Genomic DNA, 27,900 nt, shown 5'->3' with positions numbered 1-27,900 from the left:
GGGGGCCACTCTTCATCGCGGTGTGCGGGCCTCTCACTATCGTGGCCTCTTTTGTTGCGGAGCACAGGCTCCAGACATGCAGACTCAGCAGTTGTGGCACACGGGCTTAGTTGCTCCGTGGCATGTGGGATCCTCCCAGACCAGGGATTGAACTCGTGTCCCCTGCATTGGCAGGCAGATTCTCAACCACTGCGCCACCAGGGAAGCCCCCAGGGACTCTGGGTCCTCTGCATCTGGTTGGCCAACAAATGAAGAAAGAATGTGTGCAGGGTCCCTTGATATCAGTTATCTCCATCCAGTAGTGGCACATGACTTCCATTCATGTGTCAATGGTGAATGCTGCTCATGTGGCGTCACTTTCGTACAAGGGAGGTGGAAAATGTGGTTTAGCTGAGTAGCCATGAAGAGGAAGTAGGTCTAGTGAACATCCAAATTTTAGATAATCTCTGCCATAGGGCAGAAAGGGGAAAATAGCATAATTATATAGAGGATTTTTTAAACAGAGAGAATGTCAAAGGCTGGATGCAGAAAAAAATGTTTTCAATACATTTTACTTCATAGGAGACAAATTAAGAACACAAATGAGATGGTAAAGGCATTAAATCTACTTTATAGTTCAGTGCCTGATGTTAAAAGATCCCATCTAGCCGCTTTCATTAACATTTTAGCATTTATTTATAGACATATTTTGTGCCTGTTTAGGTGGTAAAAGCAGCCTTTTCTAAATAACCTACTGGACCAAACACTTTTATCATCGGATGAACACTGCGGAAGCTGTAGTTCCTTAAGCCAAATTTGGGAGCTTTGAGGACATTTTCAGTATAAACTTTCTAGGAAAATGGAACTTGAGCATGGGAAAGGATAGAGTAAGGGTAAGGGCATGTGTTTTTCCCTCCTTTTTAGGAGATAGATCAGGTATTTAATTCAACCCAAGGGATAATTTTCAAGCACAAACCCAGTGCTACTGTGGATATAAAAATGAACAATTCTTATTTCTAATCCTGACAAGAGAATGATCATTTTGAATAACATACACATAAGAGGCTTTAGAGTTGGCTAAAATAGCATGGTTAGCCAAACTATCATCCTCAAGCAAAATGTAAGGCATCTTTCTACTTTCTGTGGCTGAGCCAGACTATTTGAGGGGAAGCATAAGCAGGCACTGTAATAAGATAGGTGAGCAGGAGAGGAATTTTACAGATGGTTTATAAACCACACGTACAGTTTTCAAAAGAATACGGACATCTTGGGGTATATTTCTGTTGTGTATTGTTCATATGCCCTTGCTTGAAAGTGTATCACCCATACAGCCTTGAAATTTGAGATTTCTTTTAATTAACATCCTCATGAACCTTATCACCAGGTTCAGTGTGATTTTTTTTTTATTGATAGACTCCCTCTTTAGCCTGAGGCTGCCTACAGGAGGCCGTGTCCCAACGTTCCCGTAAAAATGACTTCCACATTCCACATCCCAATTACTCTGAAGGACCTGCCCAAGATGCCTATAAAACCGTACTACAGTCTACACCACCTTCTAACTAATATTCTACATGTGTTTTTGATCATTGAATCAGATTTTCAAAAGTCGGAATGGTTCTCCACGTGGAGTTTGAGTAAACATATAAACCTTTGTTATTTATATACATGGTTCAAAAAACAATAAATGAGGCCAAAGTTGGAGAAAGAGCATTGGATTTAGAGTTGGTTGGGCTCAATTCTCAGTTCAGCCACGTATTCTCAGAGTGACATTGGGAAGGTTAGCTAATCTTTTTGAGTCTCAATTTCCTGATTTGCAGTTACCTCCAGGGTTATTGTGAGACGTACACGAACAAATGCATGCCAAGGGGTCACATAGGGAGGTGCTTATAGTAGATGCTCAGGAGATAAACTTGCCCTTTATTAGGTACTTTTAGGTGCAAGGAAGAAACACATTCCAGTCAAACCATTATTGGGAGTACTTTTAGTTACAAGTGACAGGAAGCTTAAACCAAACTGATTTAAATAATATAAGAAATGTATTGGCTCATTTAGCTGGAAATTCCAGAAGTGGGACATCAGGCATGGTTTGATCCAGATTCAGAATGTTGTCAGGGTTGCAGGTCTGTTTTTCTGTGGCCCTCCGTCATGTTTTGGCTTTATCCTTCAGTTGGCTTCTCTCATGTCATGTAGCTGCCTGCTGCCCCAGGGCATATTTTCTTCATTTACATCCAAGGGGAAAGAAAGCTTCTCTTGTCCCAGACACCACAGAGCAGTTATAAACTTCTCTCTGGTTGGGCCAGTTTAGGTCATGGGCCCATCACTGAACCTGTCTACCACTGTGACTAGGCAAATATGATTCCTTGATTGGCCTAGCTCAATCAGGGCTAACTTCTGAAGCTGGGAGGTGGAGTTAAAGCTTCTCAAACCACAAAACTGAGGAATCTCTTGTCTTATTAGGAATGAAAGAGAGAAATGGATATTGAGGAGACAATCACTGACAAATTCACTCCTTGAATTCCTCCTTTCTTCCCATACATACACCTTCAAAAGTTTGTGCCTGCATGAACCATACATATCTTTTCATCAAAGGGAAACCCCTCAAGCCTCATGTTGAGCTCCAAATCTAGGATGTGTGGCTGACGTGTCTTCCTCTAGGTCAGTTTTTGGATGGAACTCTTCACAGTCTAGTAACTCACAGTTAAGTAAAATTATCCACTCCTGTGGAAGAGCCTGCAAATAGTCCATATTACCCAATCTCCCAATCCTTCCCTTAGTTATAGAATTCCTGAATTTTAACTGGGCACACGGCTACCCAGCTAGATGCTACATTTCCCAGCCTTCTTTGCATTGAGATGTGGCCATAAGTCCGAATTCTCAACAACGGAAAGTGAGCAAGTGTCATATGTGCAACTTCCCCATCCCATCCTTAAAATATATTATTTGTCCTTTATTTCCTCTCAGTCTCCCTTTCTGACAGCAAGAATTCCATGTGGTGGTAAGCCAGCCAGGCAGAGGAGCAAAACAACTAAGGGAGAGGTTCTCAAAGAGCATCGGCATGGCCTGGGAGCCCATTAGAAATGCATATTCGGGGTCGCACTCAGACCCACTGATTCAGAAACTATGGGACCAGAAATCTCTGCTTTAACAAGCTCTCCAGGTTATTCTGATACATAACTAAGTTTGAGAACCATGGCCAGGGGTGACTTTTTCCCCCCACACCCCCCGCCCCCAACATTTGCTGATATTTTTGACTGTCACAATATGGGGGTGGAGGGGATTATGCTACTGGCATATAGTGCATAGAGGACAGGAGCACAATGGTTGTGTATAAGGACATATTGTACAAGGCACTAGACAGTCCTCTACAGCAAAGATTTATGTGGTCTCAAATGGCAACAGTGCTGAGGTTGAGAACCGCTGTTCTAGAATGGAATTATTCTGTAGTATAATGAAATAGAAGAATTGTGGGTCCCTGTTTAACCCTGAGGAGCAGCCTGCTTCTTGCCCAGGACTGCGCTCCTTCATCTACTTCTGTACTGTCCAACATGTTATCCACTTGCCCCATGTGGTTTTTGAGCACTTCAAGTTGACTAGTCTTAATTGAGATGGGTTATAAATAAGTACCAAAGAAGAATTAAGATACCTTAATGTCTTATATTGACTACATGTTGAAATGGTAATATTTTGGCTCTATTAGGCTCAATGAAATGTATTTTAAAAATTAATTTCACCTGTTTCTTTTTTTCAATGTGGCTGCTAGCTAATTTTAAATTACAAATGTGATTTGCATTCTATTTCTATTGGATAATGTTGTTCTTGACTGGTATATGAAAGAGAAAGAAACTTCTGGGTTTTTTTGAGCCACTGTATGTTTAGGTCTTTTTGTTGTAACTACTAAGCCTAGACCTCTTAATACAGCATGTTAAATATAAAATGGTGGAGGAGAACTGCAAGAAAACTTTCATTTGAAGAAGTGGACAATAAGAAAATAATACCTAGCGTTTGCTGGTTCATTGCATATATCACAACCTGCTTGACAGGGTCACTGCCTGCCTTGGCAATGCAGTGAGTTCTTTGGTCAGCCAAACGGGCAAACCCTGGCTGTGCTCTCTGGAAGGATTTCCCTTGTTCATTGCCTTTCTTCGCTTATCTGAGATGGATATTGGTGCATATGCCCTTTCTGGGATCTGTACTTCTTTGGAGCTCATTACCTTTTGGTGCAAACTTTGGGGGCTGGTGCCTGGGAATTGCCTTACGAGCAGAGGAATCACAGGCTGTTGTCAGCCAAGTTTGTGTTTCTTGGGTTGAAACAAATTCCTTAAAAACTTAGAAGTCTTCCTGTCTATTTGCCTCCCATCAATTCCATGAGCTGGTAATCAAAGCCAGAGTTCTTGTCTAGCCATCACTGAGTCTAGGAATTCCTGTCTCTTAGCAACAGGCTTCTGTGCTCTGCCCTGCAAAGATGACCAGGGATGAGCGCTTGGCCAGAATTCAACCATCCATGACTGTCTAGGAGCTTGTGAGGCAGCGAGACCAAGGGGGCTGCCCGCAGAGATTCTTGGTATTGCATGGTGAATTGGCAAATTACAACGATCCTCCCTGTGAGTTTCTGTTCAAGGTGTACAGGGAGTCAGTTGGTCAGCAGTGACAGAAACAGAGGCTGCAGAAGCCAAAAGGTGGTGGGGTCACTGCAGTGACCGAGCACTTGAATAGGAAACAATAGCCCCCTGCTGCTGAGGGGCAACAAGGTCAACAGGCACGAGAGTTGTTTATATCTGAATAAGGCTCCCATTTCTGAATACCGTTCTGCGTGCTATAAAGCCTGGTGCTGTGGCCAGGGTGGTGGGTTTCACGATTGAGAGCAGAGAGACCTCTCTCTGTAAGAAATCACTTATAAGATCCTTTCTTGGCCTGCACAATATCACCCCAAGTTAGCATCCCAGCCATGGATCCCTGCCATGTGTCTGAAGTGCACCCTGTACCCGGTGGGTATTTGTCAGGCACTCTGGGTCCCCTCTCTTTGAAATTGACAGAATAAAACTCTCCTCTCAGATTTGTGAGTAGATTTTCCTGGCAGAATAATGAGCCCCTCTTGCCATTAATCTTAATAAGCTTTGGGGCTAACAAAATCCATGTTCCCAAGGTCAGAATGATTCTTAAGTGGACTTTGGGAAACATTTGAATCTTTTTGTCACTCAGACTAAAGAATTAAAACACATTTCTGGAATTTTTTTCTGGGGTTACTAGGAAGCCAGGGTGAGGCGTGGCTACCTTTGTGTATTTTTCTTTACAAAAACCTTGACATCAGGAGACACAGGCCCTTCTTAGCTCTGGTTTGTATTTGTATTTCCATATATAGTGCAGGTTCTCAATGAATAGTTCTAGGAATAAAAAGAAGTGGCATAAGTATGGACCAAGGAAAGTAAAAATATTTTTATGAGGCAAAAAAGGTTAAAACTGGAGAAACAAGAATGACACCGATATGCTACCTTGGTTCTAACTCAGGCAGCTTGTTACTGGCTTTGTGTTAGATTCTCAGACTAAATTCTTCTAATGTAAAACAGTGCATGGCAACCAAACTCCCCATTTTCTCCCAGGTAGAGTGACATAGTAGGAGATGTCACTTTGAATACTCCCCAATGAGGAAGAAAGATGACAGGTTCAACTGCAGCATGGTTCAAAGATGCAGGAAATGGATACGATACATGGTGTCATTTAGGTTTAAAATAAGGGTACTTGAGTGTTCACTGTTACTTGCAATAAATATATTAGATTTAAGCCCCAGTTTGAACCTGACCATAACTGGACCCTTAAATATCTGGTTTAAATGACTGGTAACATGAGGCATTTCATAATTTCTGGTCCATTAGTTGCGATCATGTCCCAATTAACATTCCAGGACCTAGTTTTAGCTAACCTACATGGAAAATTTGAAGGAGAACATATTTGGATAGCCCATGCCTTCAGTATGGTGTTTGACATGTTGTAGATGTTGTAGTTTGTAATGTTTTCTTGCTTTTTTGGTTTTTGTTTGTTTGCAGGGTTGGACTGGTGGATGTCATCTATATTTTCCTTCTTTAATAATAACCTGGGCTGGAGAGACCTTCAAGATGGCAGAGGAGTAAGACATGGAGATCATCTTCCTCCCCACAAATACATCAGAAATACATCTGCATGTGGAATAACTCCTACAGAACACCTACTGAACACTGGCAGAAGACCTCAGATTTCCCAAAAGGCAAGAAACTCCCCACGTACCTGGGTAGGGCAAAAGAAAAAAGAAAAAACAGAGACAAAAGAATAGGGACAGGACCAGCACTTCTGGGATGGAGCTGTGAAGTAGAAAAAGTTTCTACACACTAGGAAGCCCCTTCACTGGCGGAGACAGGGTTGTGGGGGGAAGCTTTGGAGCCATGGAGGAGAGCACAGCAACAGGGGTGCAGAGGGCAAAGCGGAGAGATTCCCGCACAGAGGATCACTGCCGACCAGCACTCCCCAGCCTGAGAGGCTTGTCTGTTCACCCGCCGGGGCAGGTGGGGGCTGGGAGCTGAGGCTCGGGTTTTGGAGGTCAGATCCCAGGGAGAGGACTGGAGTTGCCAGCGTGAACACAGCCTGAAGGGGGCTAGTGTGCCACAGCTAGCCGGGAAAAAGTCTGGACCTGCCTAAGAGGCAAGAGACCATTGTTTCGGGGTGCGTGAGGAGAGGGGATTCAGAGAACCGCCTAAACGAGCTCCAGAGATGGGCGTGAGCCGTGGTTATCAGCGTGGACACCAGAGACGGACATGAGACTCTAAGGCTGCTGCTGCAGCCACCAAGAAGCCTGTGTGCAAGCACAGGTCACTATCCACACCTCCCCTCCCAGGAGCCTGTGCAGCCTGCCACTGCCAGGGTCCTCTGATCCACGGACAACTTCCCTGGGAGAACACATGGCATGCTTCAGGGTGGTGCAACATCACGCTGGCCTCCACCACCGCAAGCTCACCCCACATTCCATACCCTTCCCTAGCCCCTGCCTGAGTGAGCCAGAGCCCCCTAATCAGCTGCTCCTTTAACCCCATCCTGTCCAGGCAGGGAACAGATGCCCTCAGGTGACCTACATGCAGAGGTGGGGCCAAATCCAAAGCTGAACCCCAGGAGCTGTGTGAATAAAGAAGAGAAAGGGAAATCTCTCCCAGCAGCCTCAGGAGCAGCAGATTAAATCTCCACAACCAACTTGATGTACCCTGCATCTGTGGAATACCTGAATAGACAACAAATCATCCAAAAATTGAGGTGGTGGACTTTGGGAGCAACTGTAGACTTGGGGTTTGCTTTCTGCATCAAATTTGTTTTTGGTTTTATGTTTTTCTTAGTTTGTTATTTAGAGTTTATTATCACTGGTAGATTTGTTTATTCATTTGGCTGCTCTCTTCCTTTTTTTAAAAATATATATATATATATTTTTTTTTTTCCTTTTTCTCTTTTTGTGAGTGGGTATGTGTATGCTTCTTTGTAATTTTGTCTTATAGCTTTGCTTTTACCATTTCTCCTAGGGTTCTGTCTGTCCTTTATTCGTTTTTGGTTTTTTTTTTTTTTTTTTGAGTATAGTTTTAGCGCTTGTTATCATTGGTGGATTTGTTTTTTGGTTTGGTTGCTCTCTATTTTCCTTCTTTACCTTTTTTTCCTTTTTAATATTTTTTATCTTTAATTATTAAAATTTTTTTTTTATTTTAATAGCTTTCTTTTCTTTTCTTTCCTTTGTTTTTTTTTTCTTTCAACTTTTCTCCCTTTTCTTCTGAGCCGTGTGGCTGACAGGGTCTTCGTGCTCTGGCCAGGTGTCAGGCCTGTGCCTCTGAGGTGGGAGAGCCAAGTTCAGGACATTGGTCCACTAGAGACTTCCCAGCTCCATGTAATATCAAATGGTGAAAGCTCTCCCAGAGATCTCCATCTCAATGCTAAGACCCAGCTCCACTCAATGACCAGCAATCTACAGTGCTAGACACCCTATGCCAATCAACTAGAAAGACAGGAACACGACCCCACCCATTAGGAGAGAGGCTGTCTAAAATCATAATAAGGTCACAGACACCCCAAAACACACCACCTGCCCACCAGAAAGAGAAGATCCAGCCTCATCCACCAGAACACAGGCACCTGTCCCCTCCACCAAGAAGCCTACACAACCCACTGAACCAAACTTAGCCACTGGGGCAGACACCAAAAACAATGGGAACTACAAACCTTCACCTGTGAAAAGGAGACCCCAAACACAGTAAGCTAAGCAAAATGAGAAGACAGAGAAACACACAGCAGATGAAGGAGCAAAGTAAAAACCCACCAGACCAAAAAAATGAAGAGGAATTGGGCAGTCTACCTGAAAAAGAATACAGGGTAATGATAGTAAAGATGATCTAAAATCTTGGATATAGAATGGAGAAAATACAAGAAACGTTTAACAAGGACCTAGAAGAACTAAAGAGCAAACAAACAATGATGAACAACACAATAAATGAAATTAAAAATTCTCTAGAAGGAATCAATAACAGAATAACTGAGGCAGAAGATTGGATAAGTGACCTGGAAGATAATAGTGGAAATAACTACCGCAGAGCAGAATAAAGAAAAAAGAATGAAAAGAATTGAGGACAGTCACAGAGACCTCTGGGACAACATTAAAAGCACCAACATTAAAATTATAGGGGTCCAAGAAGAAGAAAAAAAGAAAGGGTCTGAGAAAATATTTGAAGAGGTTATAGTTGAAAACATCCCCAATATGGGAAAGGAAACTGTAAATCAAATCCAGGAAGCACAGAGAGTCCCATACAGGATAAATCCAAGGAGAAACACGCCAAGACACATATTAATCAAACTATCAACAATTAAATACAAAGAAAAATATTCAAAGCAGCAAGGGAAAAACAACAAATTACATACAAGGGAATCCCCATAAGGTTAACAGCTGATCTTTCAGCAGAAACTCTGCAAGCCAGAAGGGAGTGGCAGGACATATTTAAACTGATGAAGGGGAAAAACCTACAAACAAGATTACTCTACCCAGCAAGGATCTCATTCAGATTCGACGGAGAAATTAAAACCTTTACAGAGAGGCAAAAGCTAAGAGAATTCAGCACCACCAAACCAGCTTTACAACAAATGCTAAAGGAACTTCTCTAGGCAGGAAACACAAGAGAAGGAAAAGACCTAAAATAACAAACCCAAAACAATTAAGAAAATGGTAATAGGAACATACATATCAATAATTACCTTAAATGTAAATGGATTAAATGCTCCAACCAAAAGATATAGACTGACTCAATGGGCACAAAAACAAGACCCGTATATATGCTGTCTACAAGAGACCCACTTCAGACCTAGGGACACATACAGACTGAAAGTGAGGGGATGGAAAAAGATATTCCATGCAATTGGAAATCAAAAGAAAGCTGGAGGAGCAATTCTCGTATCAGACAAAATAGACTTTAAAATAAAGACTATTACATGAGACAAAGAAGGACACTACATAATGATCAAGGGATCAATCCAATAAGAAGATATAACAATGGTAAATATTTATGCACCCAACATAGGAGCACCTCAATACCTAAGGCAAATGTTAATAGCCATAAAAGGGGAAATCGACAGTAACACAATCATAGTAGGGGACTTTAACACCCCACTTTCACCAATGGACAGATCATCTAAAATGAAAATAAATAAGGAAACACAAGCTTTAAATGATACATTAAACAAGATGGACTTAATTGATATTTATAGGCCATTCCATCCAAAAAGAAACAGAATACAGTTTCTTCTCAAGTGCTCATGGAACATTCTCCAGGATAGATCATATCTTGGGTCACAAATCAAACCTTGGTAAATGTAAGAAAATTGAAATCGTATCAGTATCTTTTCCAACCACAACGCTATGAGACTAGACATCAATTACAGGAAAAAAATCTGTAAAAAATAGAAAAACATGGAGGCTAAACAATACACTACTAAATAACCAAGAGATTACTGAAGAAATCAAAAAGGAAATCAAAATATATCTAGAAATAAAGGACAATGAAAACACGACATCCCAGAACCTATAGGATGCAACAAAAGCAGTTCTAAGAGGGAAGTTTATAGTAATAGTGTCCTACTTCAAGAAACAAGAAACATCTCAAATAAACAGCTTAACCTTACACCTAAAGCAATTAGAGAAAGAAGAACAAAAAACCCCCAAAGTTAGCAGAAGGAAAGAAATCATAAAGATCAGATCAGAAAAAAATGAAAAAGAAATGAAGGAAACAATAGCAAAGATCAATAAAACTAAAAGCTGGTTGTTTGAGAAGATAAACAAAATTGATCAAACATTAGCCTGACTTTTCAAGAAAAAAAGGGAGAAGACTCAAATCAACAGAATTAGAAATGAAAAAGGAGAAGTAACAACTGGCACTGCAAAAATTCAAAGGATCATGAGAGATTACTACAAGCAACAGTATGTCAATAAAATGGACAACATGAAAGAAATGCACAAATTCTTAGAAAAGCACAATTGTCGGAGACTGAACCAGGAAGAAATAGAAAATATAAACAGACCAATCACAAGCACTGAAATCGAGACTGTGAATAAAAATCTTCCAACAAACAAAAGCCCAGGACAAGATGGCTTTACAGGCGAATTCTATGAAACATTTAGAGAAGAGCTAACACCTATCCTTCTCAGACTCTTCCAAAATATAGCAGAGGGAGGATCACTCCCAAACTCATTCTACGAGGCCACCACCACCCTGATACGAAAACCAGACAAAGATGTCATAAGGAAAGAAAACTACAGGCCAATATCACTGATGAACATAGATGCAAAAATCCTCAACAAAATACTAGCAAACAGAATCCAACAGCATATTCAAAGGATCATACACCATGATCAAGTGGGGTTTATCTCAGGAATGCAAGGATTCTTCAATATATGCAAATCAATCAATGTGATACACCATATTAACAAACTGAAGGAGAAAAACCATATGATCATCTCAATAGATGCAGAAAAATATTTTGACCAAATTCAACTGCCATTTATGATAAAAACTGTCCAGAAAGTAGGCATAGAGGGAACTTACCGCAATATAATAAAGGCCATATATGACAAACCCACAGCCAACATCATGCTCAATGGTGAAAAACTGAAACCATTTCCTCTAAGATCAGGAACAAGACAAGGTTGCCCACTCTCACCACTACTATTCAACATATTTTTGGAAGTTTTAGCCATGGCAATCAGAGAAGGAAAAGAAATAAAAGGAATTCAAATTGGAACAGAAGTAATAAAGCTGTCACTGTTTGCAGATGATATGATACTATCCATAGAGAATCCTAAAGCTGTTACCAGAAAACTACTAGAGCTAATCAATGAATTTGGTAAAGTAGCAGGATACAAAATTAATGCACAGAAATCCCTGCATTCCTATACACTCATGATGAAAAATCAGAAAGGGAAATTAAGGAAACACTCCCATTTACCACTGCAACAAAAAGAATAAAATACCTAGGAAGAAACCTACCTAAGGAGACAAAAGATCTGTATGCAGAAAACTATAAGACACTGATGAAAGAAATTAAAGATGATACAAATAGATGGAGAGATATACCATGTTCTTGGATTGGAAGAATCAACATTGTGAAAATGACTCTACTTCCCAGAGCAATGTATAGATTCAATGCAATCCCTATCAAACTACCACTGGCATTTTTCACAGAACTAGAACAAAAAATTTCACAATTTGTATGGAAACACAAAAGACCCCAAATAGCCAAAGCAATCTTGAGAAAGAAAAATGGAGCCGGAGGAATCAGGCTCCTGGACTTCAGACTATACTACAAAGCTTCAGTAATCAAGACAGTATGGTACTGGCACAAAACCAGAAATATAGATCAATGGAACTGGATAGAAAGCCCAGAGATAAACCCACGCACATATGGTCACCTTATCTTTGATAAAGGAGGCAAGAGTATACAGTGGAGAAAAGACAGCCTCTTCAATAAGTGGTGCTGGGAAAACTGGACAGCTACATGTAAAAGAATGAAATTAGAACACTCTCTAATACCATACACAAAAATAAACTCAAAATGGATTAAAGACCTAAATGTAAGGCCAGACACTATCAAACTCTTAGAGGAAAACATAGGCAGAACACTCTATGGCATAAATCACAGCAAGATCCTTTTTGACCCACCTCCTAGAGAAATGGAAATAAAAACAATAATAAACCAATGGGACCTAATGAAACTTAAAAGCTTTTGCACAGCAAAGAAAACCATAAACAAGATGAAAAGACAACCCTCAGAATGGGAGAAAATATTTGCCAATGAAACAACTGACAAAGATTAATCTCCAAAATTTACAAGCAGCTCATGCAGCTCAATATCAAAAAAAAAAAACAACCCAATCCAAAAATGGGCAGAAGACCTAAACAGACATTTCTCCAAAGAAGGTATACAGATTGCCAACAGACACATGAAAGGAGCTCAACATCACTAATCATTAGAGAAATGCAAATCAAAACTTCAATGAGGTGTCACCTCACACCAGTCAGAATGGCCATCATTAAAAAATCTACAAACAGTAAATGCTGGAGAGGGTGTGGAGAAAAGGAAACCCTCTTGCACTGTTGGTGGGAATGTAAATTGATACAGCCACTATGGAGAACAGTATGGAGGTTCCTTAAAAAACTAAAAATAGAACTACCATACGACCCAGCAATCCCACTACTGGGCATATACCCTGAGAAAACCATAATTCAAAAAGACTCATGTACCAAAATGTTCATTGCAGCTCTATTTACAATAGCCAGGACATGGAATCAACCTAAGTGTCCATCGACAGATGAATGGATAAAGAAGGCATGGCACATATATACAATGGAATATTACTCAGCCATAAAAAGAAACGAAATTGAGGTATTTGTAGTGAGGTGGATGGACCTAGAGTCTGTCATACAGAGTGAAGTAAGTCAGAAAGAGAAAAACAAATACCATATGCTAACACATATATATGGAATCTAAAAAAAAAAAAGTTTCTGAAGAACCAAGGGGCAGGACAAGAATAAAGACGCAGACATAGAGAATGGACTTGAGGACACAGGGAGGGGGAAGGGCAAGCTGGGACGAAGTGAGAGAGTGGCATGGACACGTATACACCACCAAATGTAAAATAGATAGCTAGTGGGAAGCAGCCACATAGCACAGGGAGATCAGCTCGGTGCTTTGTGACCACCTGGAGGGGTGGGATAGGGAGGGTGGGAGGGAGATGCAAGAGGGAGGAGATATGGGGATATATGTATATGTATAGCTGATTCACTTTGTTATAAAGCAGAAACTGACACATCATTGTAAAGCAATAATACTCCAATAAAGATGTTTTTAAAAAAATTAACTTGGGCTGTATACATTTACTTTTCCAAAGTTGCTCTCTGTGTATAATGCAAGGGAAAACTCTGCTTTAGGGTAATAAATTTCTTATCTATTGATCAGTCAAAGCTGAAAGCTAGACTCTATTTCTCTGCTTCACTTCCGTGCCTGAGGGAGAAGTGAAATTCTCTGCGGTTTCATCTGGAAACTCCATGCCACACATTCCTTACTCCTCTAGTATGAATCCAGTCTGCTCCTTTGGGGCCCACTGTCCCTCTCATGGAAAGCTGGTAGGTTTTCTTAAACTTGAACTCATCATGGGGCTATGTATCTAGCACTGTGTACAATAGCCAAAACACGGAAGCAACCTAAGTGTCCATCAACAGAGGAATGGATAAAGAAGATGTGGTACATCTATACAATGGAATATTACTCAACCATAAAAAAGAATGAAATAATGCCATTTGCAGCAACATGGATGGACCTAGAGATTGTCATACTAAGTGAAGTAAGTAAGTCAGACGGAGAAAGACAAATATTATATGATATCACTTAGATGTGGAATCTAAAAAAATAGTACAAATGAACTTATTTACAAAACAGAAACAGACTGACAGACATAGAAAACAAACTTATGGTTACCAAAGGGGAAAGGGGGGAGGGATTAATTGGGAGTATGGGATTAACAAATGCACACTACCATATTTATAATAGATAAGTAACAAGGATTTACCGTAGATAGTGCAGGGAACTATATTCAATATCTTGTAATAAACGATAATGGAAAAGAATAGACAAAAGAATATAAATATATAAATATATATATAACTGAATCACTTTGCTGTACACCTGAAACTAACACAATATTGTAAATCAACTATAATTCAATAAAAAAGTATGGGGGGGAATTCCCTGGTGGTCCAGTGGTTAAGACTCCAAGCTTCCACTGCAGGGGGTGCAGGTTTGATCCCTGGTCGGGGAACTACAATCCCACATGCTGCGTGGTGCAGCCAAATAAATAAATAAAAAGCTTTAAAAAAAATTAAAAAAATAAGATAAAAAGGGGGGGCTATGTGTCTCAATGACTTGAAGGAGAAACATCAAAAGGATTCTAATACTCCACCCAGAAAGATCATTCAGACAGGGTCAATCCGGGCGGGCTTTCCCCAGCAACAGTGATTAAAGTGGCCAAAGCTAGACTTGAGAAGAGGTAAGTATTGCCAGAGGTTGACTTGGCCTGGGAATTCATAGCCCTGCAAGGCTGTAGAAAGTGATCCTGATGCAACTAAAAAACAATATGTTTTAAAAAAGAGTAGCTTCCTCCCTCAGTCTCTGGGTCCACTGTAAGCCATGTTCTCAGGGTAAATGCACAGCACACAGGATCTGAGGGCATAGGATTTTGGTTCTATGACAGGCTTGTCCAAAAGTATTATATTCCCGAATTTCCAACTTTCCCTGAAAACACTCGATTGTTGCAGAATCGACCACTACATCTCATGCCGTTCCTTGACTTCTAAACTAACTGTAGGCCTGGGTTCATCCACTGGATTATCTGTATGTTAAAAGACAGCTAAAACCTGGAAGGTCGAGGATTTTAGGTTTACAGGGATGAATTCAGGTGGGAGGGGTTGGTGTATCTGGTCATGGAAGAATACACTAAACAGGATTAAAGTAAAATTGCAAATTGGGCATTTAAATGAAATGTCCAACAGCACTTGTGTTCCTTTGGGTCTAAAATGGGATGGGAGTGGGCCTGTGGTTGCTAGGATGCATCTCATCTCTGGATGTGGTTTGACAATCATCCTCAGCAGGTGGCTGTGTTCTCATGCGTGCCTTGCATGTTTGTGTGGCTTCCGCATTTGTCACTGGAAAGCTTCTCTGTAGGTTAATACGTGTCTCTGGCTTTACTGCATGCCATTTTGGAAAACATAGAGATGAAGACCCTTGTTTGTCTGCATGAGACTTCTTTCCTGATGCCTGACCAGCTACTTACTAGCTCCACTGGGAATAAGAGGTAGAGGATGCAGGCACAGGGCTGCAGGCAGACATTAGCATGCCCACATGAAACTTTCTGAATGCAACTCATATTATAAACAGATCTCCAACTTCCATGCCACAGAGTCTAGATGGATGGTATGGGAAAGGAAAAAGACCCCCCCTCCATTTTTCCCAGCATCAGCTAGAGTCAGATGCATATCTCACTTTCATCAAAGTAGGTAACTGATACCCCTGAATTTAGACAAATGCATCTAGAGAGACAAGAACTTCCATCTACTTCTAACATAATATTAGTAATGACCATATATAATTGTCTCTGTCTTCCAAATAATGATCAGAACATCATGATGTGTTTTGCACATACATCCCAGAAACAGATATAGTTCCTTTTATTTGGCTCTCAAAGGACACGTAGTAACCCATAAGCTGCTAACTTCTCCTCTTACCCACAGGAGATGAATGGGGAAAAAAGACTTCTGAGCTATAGGTAGAAGAAAAGAAAAGCATTCGTTTCCTTTTCTTTCTCTAGCCTCTGATGAATTAGGGTACAGATATGAGTAAACATGAACAAGAGACTACTCATTGCTTATTCCAACATCTATTCTCCCTTCCTTCTTAGTAAAAGAACCTGATGTTTAGCGAGGCACATTGCCTCCAAGTTAAAGGGATATATTTTCAAGCCTCTTTTATAGCTAGGTACAGTCATATGATTAGTTTCTAGCCAATAACATATAAGCAAAATATTGTGTGGGACTTCTAGGAGCTCTCTTTAAAGCTCCTAGAAGAGAGCGTGTACCTCTTTTTCCCCTCCTTTTGCTATCCTGCTGACTGGAACTCACATGTTATGGCTGGAGCTCCAGCAGACATTTTGGACCATGAGGACAGTGGAGAGGGGAACTTGAAGAAGCGTGGGTCCTTGTTGTAGGTCAGCTCTGATTGACGTATTTCCAGTCTTCTTTTACATGAGAGAGAAATAATCTTGTGTAAGCCATTGTATGTGTGTAAAATCTAAGGCTGACTGTTACACTGTGAACAGGGAAAGAGTGAGTGACACGAGTTCTTGTTCTTGGGACTCAATGTCTGCTTGCAGCAATAACACTTTCCTGGAGCACACTTTTTTTCCTGGGCAATATATAAGTTCTATGTGAGGCAGATACTCTCTCCTCACACGTGTCAAAACAGCAAATGCAAGATTGTTTGCTTGGGCTCTGTGTGGTGCTTATGGGGGTCTGGTCTTTCTGTCTCAGGCTAGGGGCACAGTCTTGTTTCCATGAGAGAAACACATGAAGGGGGTGTGGATATATTTTGGGCATTTCACAGGATGACTCCAGCACAATAGGTGTTTTTAAAGGTGCTGCTATTTTGAAATTTAGTCAGAACTAGTGGTATGCTAGAGTTGGTTTGTGTTAGCTATGAGAGCATCTCTTCCGACCTCTATGCTCAGCGATGTCATGTTGGTAGCTTGAAATTGTCCTTGTTGGGAGTATTTACATCATGAAAATCAGCAAATGCTAAAAATCAGTTGTTGTTGTTGTTTTCAGACATCCTGCTTATCAGCAGGCCACTAGCTAACATTGGACTAGTGTTCTAAAATTCTTCCTCCTTCTTGTTGAACTATCAGAAAAGAGTCTAGGGCATAATAGTTACTTACACAGTTCAGAGTTTATGAGCTACAAAATACTTTCCTGGACATTATATAATTTGAGCATTATGACAACCCATGAAATAGGCTGGGCAAGTCGCATCATTCCCCTTGTATAAGGGAGGGCTGAGATTTAGCGAAACACACAGCGAATGAGAAGTGAAATTGGGATCAGAAGCTAGTGCTTATTTACAATAGCCAGGTCATGGAAGCAACCTAAATGCCCATCAACAGAGGAATGGATAAAGAAGATGTGGTACATATATACAATGGAATATTACTCAGCCATAAAAAGGAACGAAATTGAGTCATTTGTTGAGACGTGGATGGATCTAGAGACTGTCATGCAGAGTGAAGTAAGTCAGAAAGAGAAAAACAAATATCGTATATTAATGCATGTATGCGGAACCTAGAAAAATGGTACAGATGAGCCAGTTTGCAGGGCAGAAGTTGAGACACGGATGTAGAGAATGGACATATGGACACCAAGGGGGGAAAACTGCGGTGAGGTGGGGATGGTGGTGTGCTGAATTGGGCGATTGGGATTGACATGTATACACTGATGTGTATAAAAATGATGCCTAATAAGAACCTGCAGTATAAAAAAACAAACAAAACAACTAATACTAAACTTTCATTGGGTTATTTGTATGGAAATATGTTAATATAAATGTTTCAGACATTACATGAAATTTCTAAAAATCTTATATTTGTATTTGTATGGAAATATGTATGGAAATATGTTAATATAAATGTTTCAGACATTACATGAAATTTCTAAAAATCTTATATTTGTATTTGTATGGAAATATGTATGGAAATATGTTAATATAAATGTTACAGACATTACATGAAATTTCTAAAAATCTTATATGTTCTGGTGTAATGTTATAAGTAATAATCCTAGTTATTACTTTAAAATGTATATCTCAGAAATAACTAATTTTCTTGTCAACTGCATTATTATGAACTTTCATCAAATCTTTAACCGTGGTCATTTTTAAGTCTTTTGTCATTTACAGACAGTTCTGGGTGTACTCTGATGATTTTGCAAATATGTTCCTATAAGAGGGTTTCATCTTCAAGAAATTCATGGAAAAGACTCTGACAAGTACAGGTTTCAGGTAACTGACTGTACTGCTGAACTGAATGAATAAGCATTTTCAGAACTCTAATGAAAAACTTATGAACTCATAAAAGTGCTAACAAAATATCAAGATGAAAAAAAAATGAATTACATGGGACTGAGTGAACTGATGAGGATGAGTATAATTTTTGTGACTTTCTGTCTGAATTTAAAAAAAAAAAAAAAATCCCACAAGGACTCAGAGGCAAAGAATATACAAATCAATTTTCACTGCAAAGTAAAGGAGCTGTTACAGTGGAGGATTACTGGACTGAATGTCAATATTATGACATAGTACGAGTGTGTTTCATGTTTGGTAATTGCAATCATTGTTGCTTTTGTTGTGGTCATCCATGTACAATGCTTGGTGTCAGTCTATTTATCTCTTGTAAAAATAAAATACAGTGTGTGTGTGTGGAAAAAAAAAAAAAGAAGAATCTAATGTACTGATATAAAATGATCTTTGTTATTACAAATAAAAAAAAAAAAAAGAAGCTAGTGCTGTTGTTTCTTATTTCTGCTCATTCCACAGGAATCAACTGGATTTCCCCAGGAACATAGGATAGGGAAGAAGATTAGGAAAATCCAGTTCTGAAGGGAAAGATGAATCAAGGAAGATAGTAATTTTTTCATTTTCAATGTTATTTTTTCTAAAACAGGCTTACTTGAAAGATAATATACAAGGAATTAATGTGAGAGCTTGGAAAACTGTCATTTTTGAGTACTAGTACTAAATGTAGTCCTTTATGAAGCTGTGGTGGGAATCTGTGGGCTATCAAGGAAAGAGTATGAGTTTTGGAATCAAATGCCTCATGCTGGACCTGATCTTCTCATTTTACCGCTGTGTCAACTTAGGCAAATCACTTAACTTCAGCATGCATCAGTTTTCTCATCTGTAAAATGGGTATAATGATGACCACTCAGGGCTTTGTGAGGATTAAATGAGATAACTATATAAAGCAAGAAGCACACAGCCTGGCACCTAAGGGATACTCATGAAATAAATTATGTCCCTCTTTCCTTTTAGATTTTGAGATAATTATCAAAAGTAAATCACGAGCTGTGATTCATACCTGCAGTTTTCTCAGAATAGATCAAAATGTCTCTAATCTAAAACCATATATATTATAAATGTCCCAGAAGAACTTCTGAGCATCCAAAGCCAGAACTAGCATTACAGGTTCGTGGGAAATTGAGAGTTTGGAGAAGAATTTTGTGAGAAAAGACCAGCAGTTTTTAATTTTGCTCTCTGTCATACATTCTATGCTGGCTTTTGAGACCAAAACCAAATCTGGCAGCAACAGGCAATCATAGAGTTTTCATGTAATTTAATAATTTATCACAAAGAATATTCATTTATAAACAATGACTTGTTTTGGAATGATAGCAGCTGTCAGTTTGGAGGCCTTGTTTCTCCCCCCCTGGGACAGAAGTCTGGCTTCCCCTTTGCTAACTCATGCAGGGTCACTGGGTTTGGAGTCTGAGGCTGAATGTACTTTACAATGTGTTTATGTTTTGGTATGTGCATTATTTCACTTTTTCTTTGTGGTCATGAAATCCATGTTGCCAGATGCTGAAAGTGCCTCTATAAAGCCCGCCCCTGCTCGAGGAGAGGCAATAATCAAGCTCAGAGTTGCCATTGCACCTGAAACTTGGACCAGAAGAGGTACAGACGTACCCCTCGACCATGACAGACACACAACGTCCTGATGCTCCTCTGTGTCATCACTCAGATTTGCTTCAGCAAAAAAGCATCCTGAACCCTTTGCTTCTTGGAAACTCGGTTGCCAGAATGATTTGTACATCTGAAAGTTGTGATTATGTCTCTCCAGTGTCTTGGGAAATTCAATGTTTTGGGTTCAAGAGATCAGACTGCCTGCTGGGAATCAAGCATTCAGGGTCCCATGAAAGCACTTGATACATTGTACCACTTTTGCACAACTTTACATCTGTTTCACAGAGAGCTAAAGGTCCCTGACTTCTCTTGGAGCTCCCCAGGGTCTCTTGAGAGCTTGGAAAGCTGTTGAGTAAATAAAGAGGGGATATTGCCTATGAGCTGGAGGTCTTCTACTTCCAGCATCCATTTTCATTGCCTGCTTGTGTCATTTTCACTCTCAAGTTAGTCTTTCAAAGTTCACTCTCAATGACCACTTACTAACTGTAGCCAACCAGAAGACGTATGACATAGTCTACTGGGAGGTTGATTGAGAATTGAATTGGGTCCCTCCCACCAAAAAAAAAAAGAAAAAAAAAGAAAAAAATTCAAGTCCTAACTCCCAGCACCTGTGAATGTGATCTTATTTAGAATTAGAGTCTTTGAAGATGTAATCAAGTTAAGATGAGGTCATTAGAAAGGGCTCTCATCCAAGATGACTGGTGTCCTCATAAGAAGAGGGAAATTTGGACACAGGCACACAGGGTGATTGCAATGTGAGAGCAGAGGCAGAGCTTGGAGTGATGCAGCTACAAGAAATGTGAAGGATTGATGCCCAGCATGAAAAACTAAGAAGAGGCAAGGAAAATGTATCCCTTACAGGTTTCAGAGGCAGCAGAGCACTCTGATGACACCTTGATTTCAGATGTTTAGTCTCCAGAAAGGTGAGACAATCAAATTCTGTTCTTTGAAGCCACTCTACTTCGGGTACCAAAATCTGTGTTAGTTTTTTCCTAGGGCTGTTGTAACAGTGTATTACTGACCGGGTGGCTTAATTTTCCCTGTGTATCTTAAGGATCAGAGAAGCCCAGTGGAATTCAGCAAATCACATTCTCCTATCCCTTCAACACAAATCCCCATCCCTGCTCCTTTTCCCCCAACATCTTACGATGTTCTTCCCAACTCTGCTGCTGACACTGATTGCCTCATGTCACCACCACTCCAGGCAGAGGTGCTCAAGCTCCTGATTTCTTGTCGCCATCCATTGGCCCTCTGCCAGTGAGTAGCAATCATTTAACAGGAAGAATAACTTCCCAGTTGGGTGAATTCTCCATGAAATTCCTTCCAAGGGTTATGCTGATTTAACCAGACATCTTAAGAATTTTCTCAAGAAGCACAAAAGAAGTCTCTCAAACACTGTGATGGACTAGAGGTGGTGCTGATTTTTATTTCTGTTTCACAAAGGAAAAGATAAGTCAAGGAAGAGTCACCTACCCAAGTTCTCTCTCTTAGTAGTAACACTTCAATCAGGGCTGGTGTTGCCCAGATTTTGTCTCAGGAGAAGGGATTTTTCCTTGCAGTCAAGAGACCATATGTGGTTTCTAGTAAGCAGACCCTTTTAATGGTTTATTTTTTTGTTAACAGAATAGATCTTCTATACTGACAAATGTACACCTTTCCTTCAAGGAACTTCAAATAAGTTGTAAATTTGTGATGATGTTAAGCCAGACCCTTTCTTCCATTTCTTTCCCGTAAGTTGGGCTGCATTGAGCCCCCTTCCTTTGGTCTCTCCATATGCCATGAATGGTCTGTGAGAACCGCATGGCACAGGGAGGCATGTGGTAAGTTTCCATTCCTGTTTCTCCTTAAATAGAAACTTTCAGCTGGTTCTCCCCTTCTGAAGTTTTACTCAACTTAATTTCAAATTGTTAGGTTGCAGTAAGCAATCTGGCGTACTTTAGAATGCAGATAGGGATAAAATGGGGCCGAGAGAGAGAAAGAGAAAAGGGCATCTGGAAATCTGGAATAAAGTGGTCCATTTGAAACCAGATAAGCTGTTGCTGGTGTTACCAGACCTCATGGTTTATAACAGCCCTGCGGCACTTACGGCTAAAGACATGTGTGCCCCTTACACAGGTGCACCACTCACACTCCAGGGCAGACCAGGGACACGGCATTGGAGATTTGAGCCTGGGACTGGCTGAGCCTTGTGTCTTGTGACTGTCTCCTATCAGGAGCAGGCCCAGCCACCCTAGCCTGCAGCAAGCACCATGTGTAGGGGCACAGTTGGGTTGACATCACCAGCAGACCCATTTTAAGTAGCTGCCCAATCTATAGGTGGAGGATATCCGGGAAGGGGGACAAATGGGAATGAATGCAGAAGAGACTGAGGAATTCCTGAATTCCTTCTAAGGATAGTATTGTAGGGAGTTGCAGATGGACCAGGTGCTTTCTCATTAATGATCATAGCTAAACTGGCCACCATTGATGAAAGTTTCCTATGCATCTGGTATGTATTATCTCATTTAACCCTTACAACAACCCTATGAGATATGTTTTATTATTTATGCTCCTTTTTATAGATGCAGGAACTGTCTTAGAGCTTAGCACAGTGCTTGTCACATAGGTGACCCTTGATAAATACAGAATGACTAGGTGATGAGAGGTAAAAAATGTGCTTAAGTTCACATAGTTAGTAACTGATGGAGGCCACATTTATATTCGCTCTGTGTGGTATTTTCAATTGTACAAACCAGTGTACTCTGGACATAATTTCAGATTGAAGTAGCAGAGCTGGAACTAGGACTTGCTCACATGAAAGTCAGGAATCCAAGAATAGTAGCACTGATATACTTTTTTTTTTTTTGGCAGAGTAAAGGAAGGAGGGTTGGAGTTGACTGAGGTGGTAGATTAGGGTAGTCAAGGTAGAGATGTGAATAAGGCAGGAAGGTTTCAGAGGACAGACTTGAACCTGTAGAGGGGCCCATGCTGATGTGAGGGAGGAGAGGTTTTGGAACCTTACAGGATATGAACATAGGAATGAGTTAGCTGAATAAGGACAACCCTGGACCAGCCAATGCCAAAGGATCAGTGATAACAATTTTGGTTCCTTTCTTCTTTTGCTTGGAAGAAACTGCTATGTCTACATGTTAATGAATGGTTCTTCAACCCTAGGTCCTATTTTAGCATCATAAGGGCAGTCAGGGCAACAGAAGTCTGATTCCAAAGAGATTATATCACTCTGGCCAATCTGAAGATGACCACTTCAGAGTTTGGAAACAGTCTGTGTCATCGTAAGCAAACATGGCCCTCCAAAAAGCAGCTGCTACTTGAATCAATGGAAAGATTATCATGAGCAGGAAAATGTGAACCATGTGCCTGTGCCCTGCCCAGTTGCCTACCCCATCTGAGGAATGGCCAGCACTTTGAAATACTAGGAGTGAGGAGTTTGCATGCAGAGGCCTGAGTGCCTTGCGACATGGGAATGTAGAGTTGGCCACTTCTCTAGGAAGGGAGCTTAAGTTCGGGCAAGCTTCAGGCTTGGTTGTTACTTCATTATGTAACTGCTGCCCAATGGGAGGGGACTGAATCCAAAGGACCACAATACCTTTCAGATGTGGTGTCCACTGGTCAAACAGAGCTCTCTGGATTCTCCTTGAATCCCAAAAGAAAAGAGAGTAGAGCTTCACAATTAATTAATTCTCATTTATTAGTTACATCAATGTATCATCTAAACAGATGAAGGGAATGGATGCAGAACTTAGTATGGAAAATACCGAATATCTCTAGTGGAATGTGCTGATTGCCTATACCCAGCATCCACTCTCTGCTTTATTCACAATGATATCTCAGTTTTGTTCATATGATTTAGGGGGAAGTTATCCCATTTCCAGCTTCAGAAGTGAGACCCGATTAATCCTGGCCAATCAAAGGAAGCTAATCTACTTGTCAATGAATGCTTTGTGAATTGGCATATGACCTAATTCTCGTATAGGAGAGGGTTGCTGGAGACTTCAAGGAAGGTTTTCCCTTGTCCTTAAGAGAGCGAGACAAAAGTCAGCTTCTTCTTTCAAGGGATATAAATAAGGCAGGATGTTCCATACCTCTTGCTGCTGGCTGACATCTTATGGCTGGAGGGGAGGTGAGATTCAGCATAAAGCTAACAGATGGAAGAGGGCAGAGGCTCACAGAAAATGGAGCCCTGAATGTATCATGAGCAGAACCTCTCTACCTCTGGGTTTTCAGTCAACGTAATTCTTTGATGTTTTAGCCAGTTGGATTTCTGCTACTAGCACCTGAAAGCCTCTGGACTGATAAACCATAAAACTGGTAATAACATGGGAGAGAGAGAAGGAAGTGGTAGTTGATGGTTAAGGTGATAGATGAGTATGAGAAGGAAGAATGGGGGGCATGAAAGACAAAGGAAAATTCATCTTAAATAGCTGATTGAAACATTTGGGACTCTTAGTCAACCTTACGCTGTATTTTTCTTTACTAATGGTTGTAGGTGAAAAGAGGAATGGTAGATTGCAGAGTTCCTACTGTCTAGTGGATATTGCCCAAGGGTTTGCTCAAATCTAAAAGTACAGCCTCTGTATCAAAGTCAGACAGCAGTAAAGAACAGAGGTGAGTGCGTGTGGGAAGAAGAAACAGATGAGATGGCCTGCCTATTGGCCTGGAAAACTTGTATGATCCCTTTCCTCGTCTGGGTGCATAATATACTCTGGGTCTACAGTGTGGATTTACATAGCTCTCTAGAGCCTGGGAATTATTAACATGCCACTGAAGAGAGCTTTCCTTTATCTCGTTGGTAGTAGGTGTTTTTGATTATAAGTAAGAGTTTGAGTAGCATTGAGTTCCCAGTGATCCATACCAATTGTCAGGTTTGATCTTTTGGTCTAGATTGTGAACGTAGCATGTATTTGGGAGATACAGGCTAAAGGGTGGGATAGGGGTGGGACTTAAGGGCCCGCAGGCTATGGCTGTGGCATATTATAAAGTGGAATAATCTCAGTACCCAGACTGAACATAGAGCCATGACACTGACATCATTAGCACTCCATCTAGGGCGGATCTTAGACACAGTTGCGCCTTTGGTTCACAGAACCAGAAACTCTTTTTCTACACTAAGCAACCAATCAACCAAGCGTGCACACACACACACACAGAGTCAGGGAGGGAGAGAGAAATACAGAGCGGAAAATGAAATTAATGGCAGTGCTGTTCATTAAGTCTGCTTTACTATAAGATCATGCTGTGTAGGAACACTGCTTTGGCCACTAACACTCTTGAATATCCCTTTCTGTGTGTAAGTGTGCTTTACATAATGTTCAGGGCTAAAAAAGAACAGTGGAATGGAATACCTATACGTTAACAAGTAACAAAGAGCCATACAATTCTGACCATGACGTGTACTGAGACTGTGAACAGAGTGATATCCAACTGTTTGCTGCCACAGCATGCGTGATGGATGATGTTTACACGCAGGACACATTCCCAGGAGTGTACCCCTTGTGTCTCTCGATTCCAGGGGTCCTCGAGGTAACACGAACACTTTCTCTCCAACTCAATAAAATTTATCTGGGAATGTGGTGATTTAAAGTGACATGATCTTAGGGATAACCTCAAGTCTACTTCTAAGTTTTATTTAAAAATGAATCATTCACAAACGCCAGTACTTTAACTATTTTTAGCAACAGATCACTTGTAATGCATCTCACAACTGATTGTGATACACGAGCATTATACTACATCACATTTGAGAACTGTTTCCAGAATGAAGTTGTTTTCCTTATTTAACCCCAGCATCTGTGTATTAAGTTAGCAGATAGTGTTACACTTGATTTCTAGCAGTCTTTTCCTGAGGAACTCTAACATGTAAGTCCAAATATTCCACATCGCTCCACAAATGTAACTTTGTGTTCAAATTTCTACATGGTACATGACTTACTAAAAAACTATGAAGAAATAAGATAATCTATGTTTATAGGAAAAGAAAATTTCCTAAACAGAAAACAGTATTGATAGAAGCAACTGAAGCCATTGCCCTGCATACTGTTAAGTTGCAGAATGTCGAATAAGTAAGATTTCAATAGGCTTTGTTTTTAAAGCAAGTTTTGTGTTTGATAGAGTTTAGATGTCAATGGCCTGTCTGCCTCCTGAGGAACAGGTAGGGGAGAGCATTTACCATTTGACATGGCAACTCTTACCCAGGCTGTGGGGCAGCCTTCGGTGGCCCTGTCTTTTTCATGGCTTCCATCTGGGGAGGTTCTGGGGTCACTGGCATGATGCTGTATCCAGCACAGCTGCAGTGCTGGTGATGTCTCCCGTTACCGTGCTGAGAGTGGATCCACTCTGTGGTCATCTGTGTGCCCTTGCCTCGTCTGGGAATAAATCTGCCTGGACAGGAGAATGCTGGGAGAACTCCCAGAACTGGAGTTCTTCCTCCTGTTTCTGAGAGCTCTTGCTTTCTCATCTTTCTGCTCCTGGTTGACAGGTGGATAAAACGCAGCACAGTGGAAGTCATAAGAGGAATTCATTCCAGTTCCTCACTCTCGAAGTCAGCCAGTTGGTCTGATTACAGAGAAAAGAAGCCCACCCATAGTCTGAATTAATGCCACAAGACATGTTTAATCACAGCCAATGTCCACACACACACACAGACACACACACATTTTCATTTGCACATCATAATAACAGCTCAATCAAGCCAGCACTGTGAATGAGAGGAGACACTTTGCCAAGCCCACAGTGGACTGAAGCTCCTGAGGGTTTGGAAATTGCAACGTCTTTCTTCTTACCCGTGCCCCTGCTCACTGCATTCCTTCAAGCCCGGGGAGTGGAGCATGTCATCACTTGGCTAAACCAGACTTCTTGATAGTCCGGGAAGAAGTGTTCGACATGGCACACCAGTGCAGAACCTGTGGGACATGACAGCCCTGAGAGGAGATTTGATGAGTTAAGTGTAAATGAATCAGAAACAGATGGATGAGATTTTTGCTAAAATGCACATGGGTTTTACAGTTCAGGGAGGAGGGGGTTTGGGGAGAGAGCTCTGGCAAAAATGCCATGGCTCTGTTGGACCCTACTGAACTGTTCAATGAACCCAGGGCACACTGGGGTCAACTTTCCATCATTTATGGATAACATACAGTCCATGACCACACACAAGCCATGAAAGAGAAATGGTCCTAATAAATACAGCCATGCATCAGCAAGATTATCAGTTTGTGACAAGAATAAAATGGCTCGTATTATGTCACATAATTGTATGACATGCATCCCACAAGCCAGCAGTTGACATGATCTTGGAACATGAAAAGGATGGAGATCTTCTCCTTACCTCACCCCCTTCCTTGCGTCCAGGCACTCATGTGTCACAGTCTTTCACAGGGTTCGAAGAAGTAATGCTTTTGAATTCTAACTGGTCCTCCTTTTCTTTTTGCCATGTCTCTTTACTAATTGAAAACTGACAGCAAAAATGCCCTCAACCGCAAATACCTATAAGAACATGGAGACGTTCAAACAGGCTGAAATACTTTGACTTTTATGAGTTTTAAGAAGGTTAATCAAGCGTCTGGAAAGAATTTTGTTTCATGGTGGACTCAACAAAACAATGAGCTGGGCCCTTTTGTGATTTGCTGGAGGGGGTGGCCTGGGAGCCAGGGCCCTGATGAACTGCTGGTCAAGCTGGGTGAAGCCAGATCGCAACATCTCTCCACGGTGATGCAATCATGGCGGCACTTGGACACTATCCGTGGCTTGGCCTTCAGACTTATGTCAGTCTCTGCTCTCCTGGGAGTCCTAAATAAGCCTCCTCTGAAGTCCTCACAGCTGAGTTTCTCCCTCAGGGAATTTGTTTTCTGAGGAGTTTCATCTCAAGTGGAGGCATGTTTCCCTACCTCATTTCTTGAAGATGATGTTATGTAATCCAGGCTGCAGTGTGCTTTGGTTGGGTGAGGGGCAGACAGGAAGGGCTTCGTAGCAGGAATAGCAACAGAGAAAGTGGGGTTGAAAAACCGAGAGGGGTGGTTCCATCCAGGTATTAGTGCCGGTGTCAGGTCCCACACAGCCTGTGAAGGGGAGTGAAATTCCCTCTCCCCCACCCACCCTTCATCCCCTCCAGAG

General features: G+C 41.0%; 1 long non-coding RNA gene across 1 annotated transcript in view; it reads left to right on the top strand.

Annotated features, from left to right (window-relative positions):
- Positions 1-219: 219 nt before the first annotated feature.
- Positions 220-27,900, top strand: part of LOC309646462 — a 254,787-nt gene continuing 227,106 nt past the window's right edge. The window contains exon 1 of the long non-coding RNA XR_014255384.1: positions 220-10,067. This is a non-coding gene — a long non-coding RNA (uncharacterized lncRNA). The remainder of the gene's footprint in view (positions 10,068-27,900) is intronic.

Source organism: Balaenoptera physalus (assembly GCF_965194825.1).
Source record: "Balaenoptera physalus genome assembly, chromosome: 17".
Taxonomy (NCBI): domain Eukaryota; kingdom Metazoa; phylum Chordata; class Mammalia; order Artiodactyla; family Balaenopteridae; genus Balaenoptera; species Balaenoptera physalus.
This window is presented reverse-complemented; position numbering and strand designations above follow the sequence as displayed.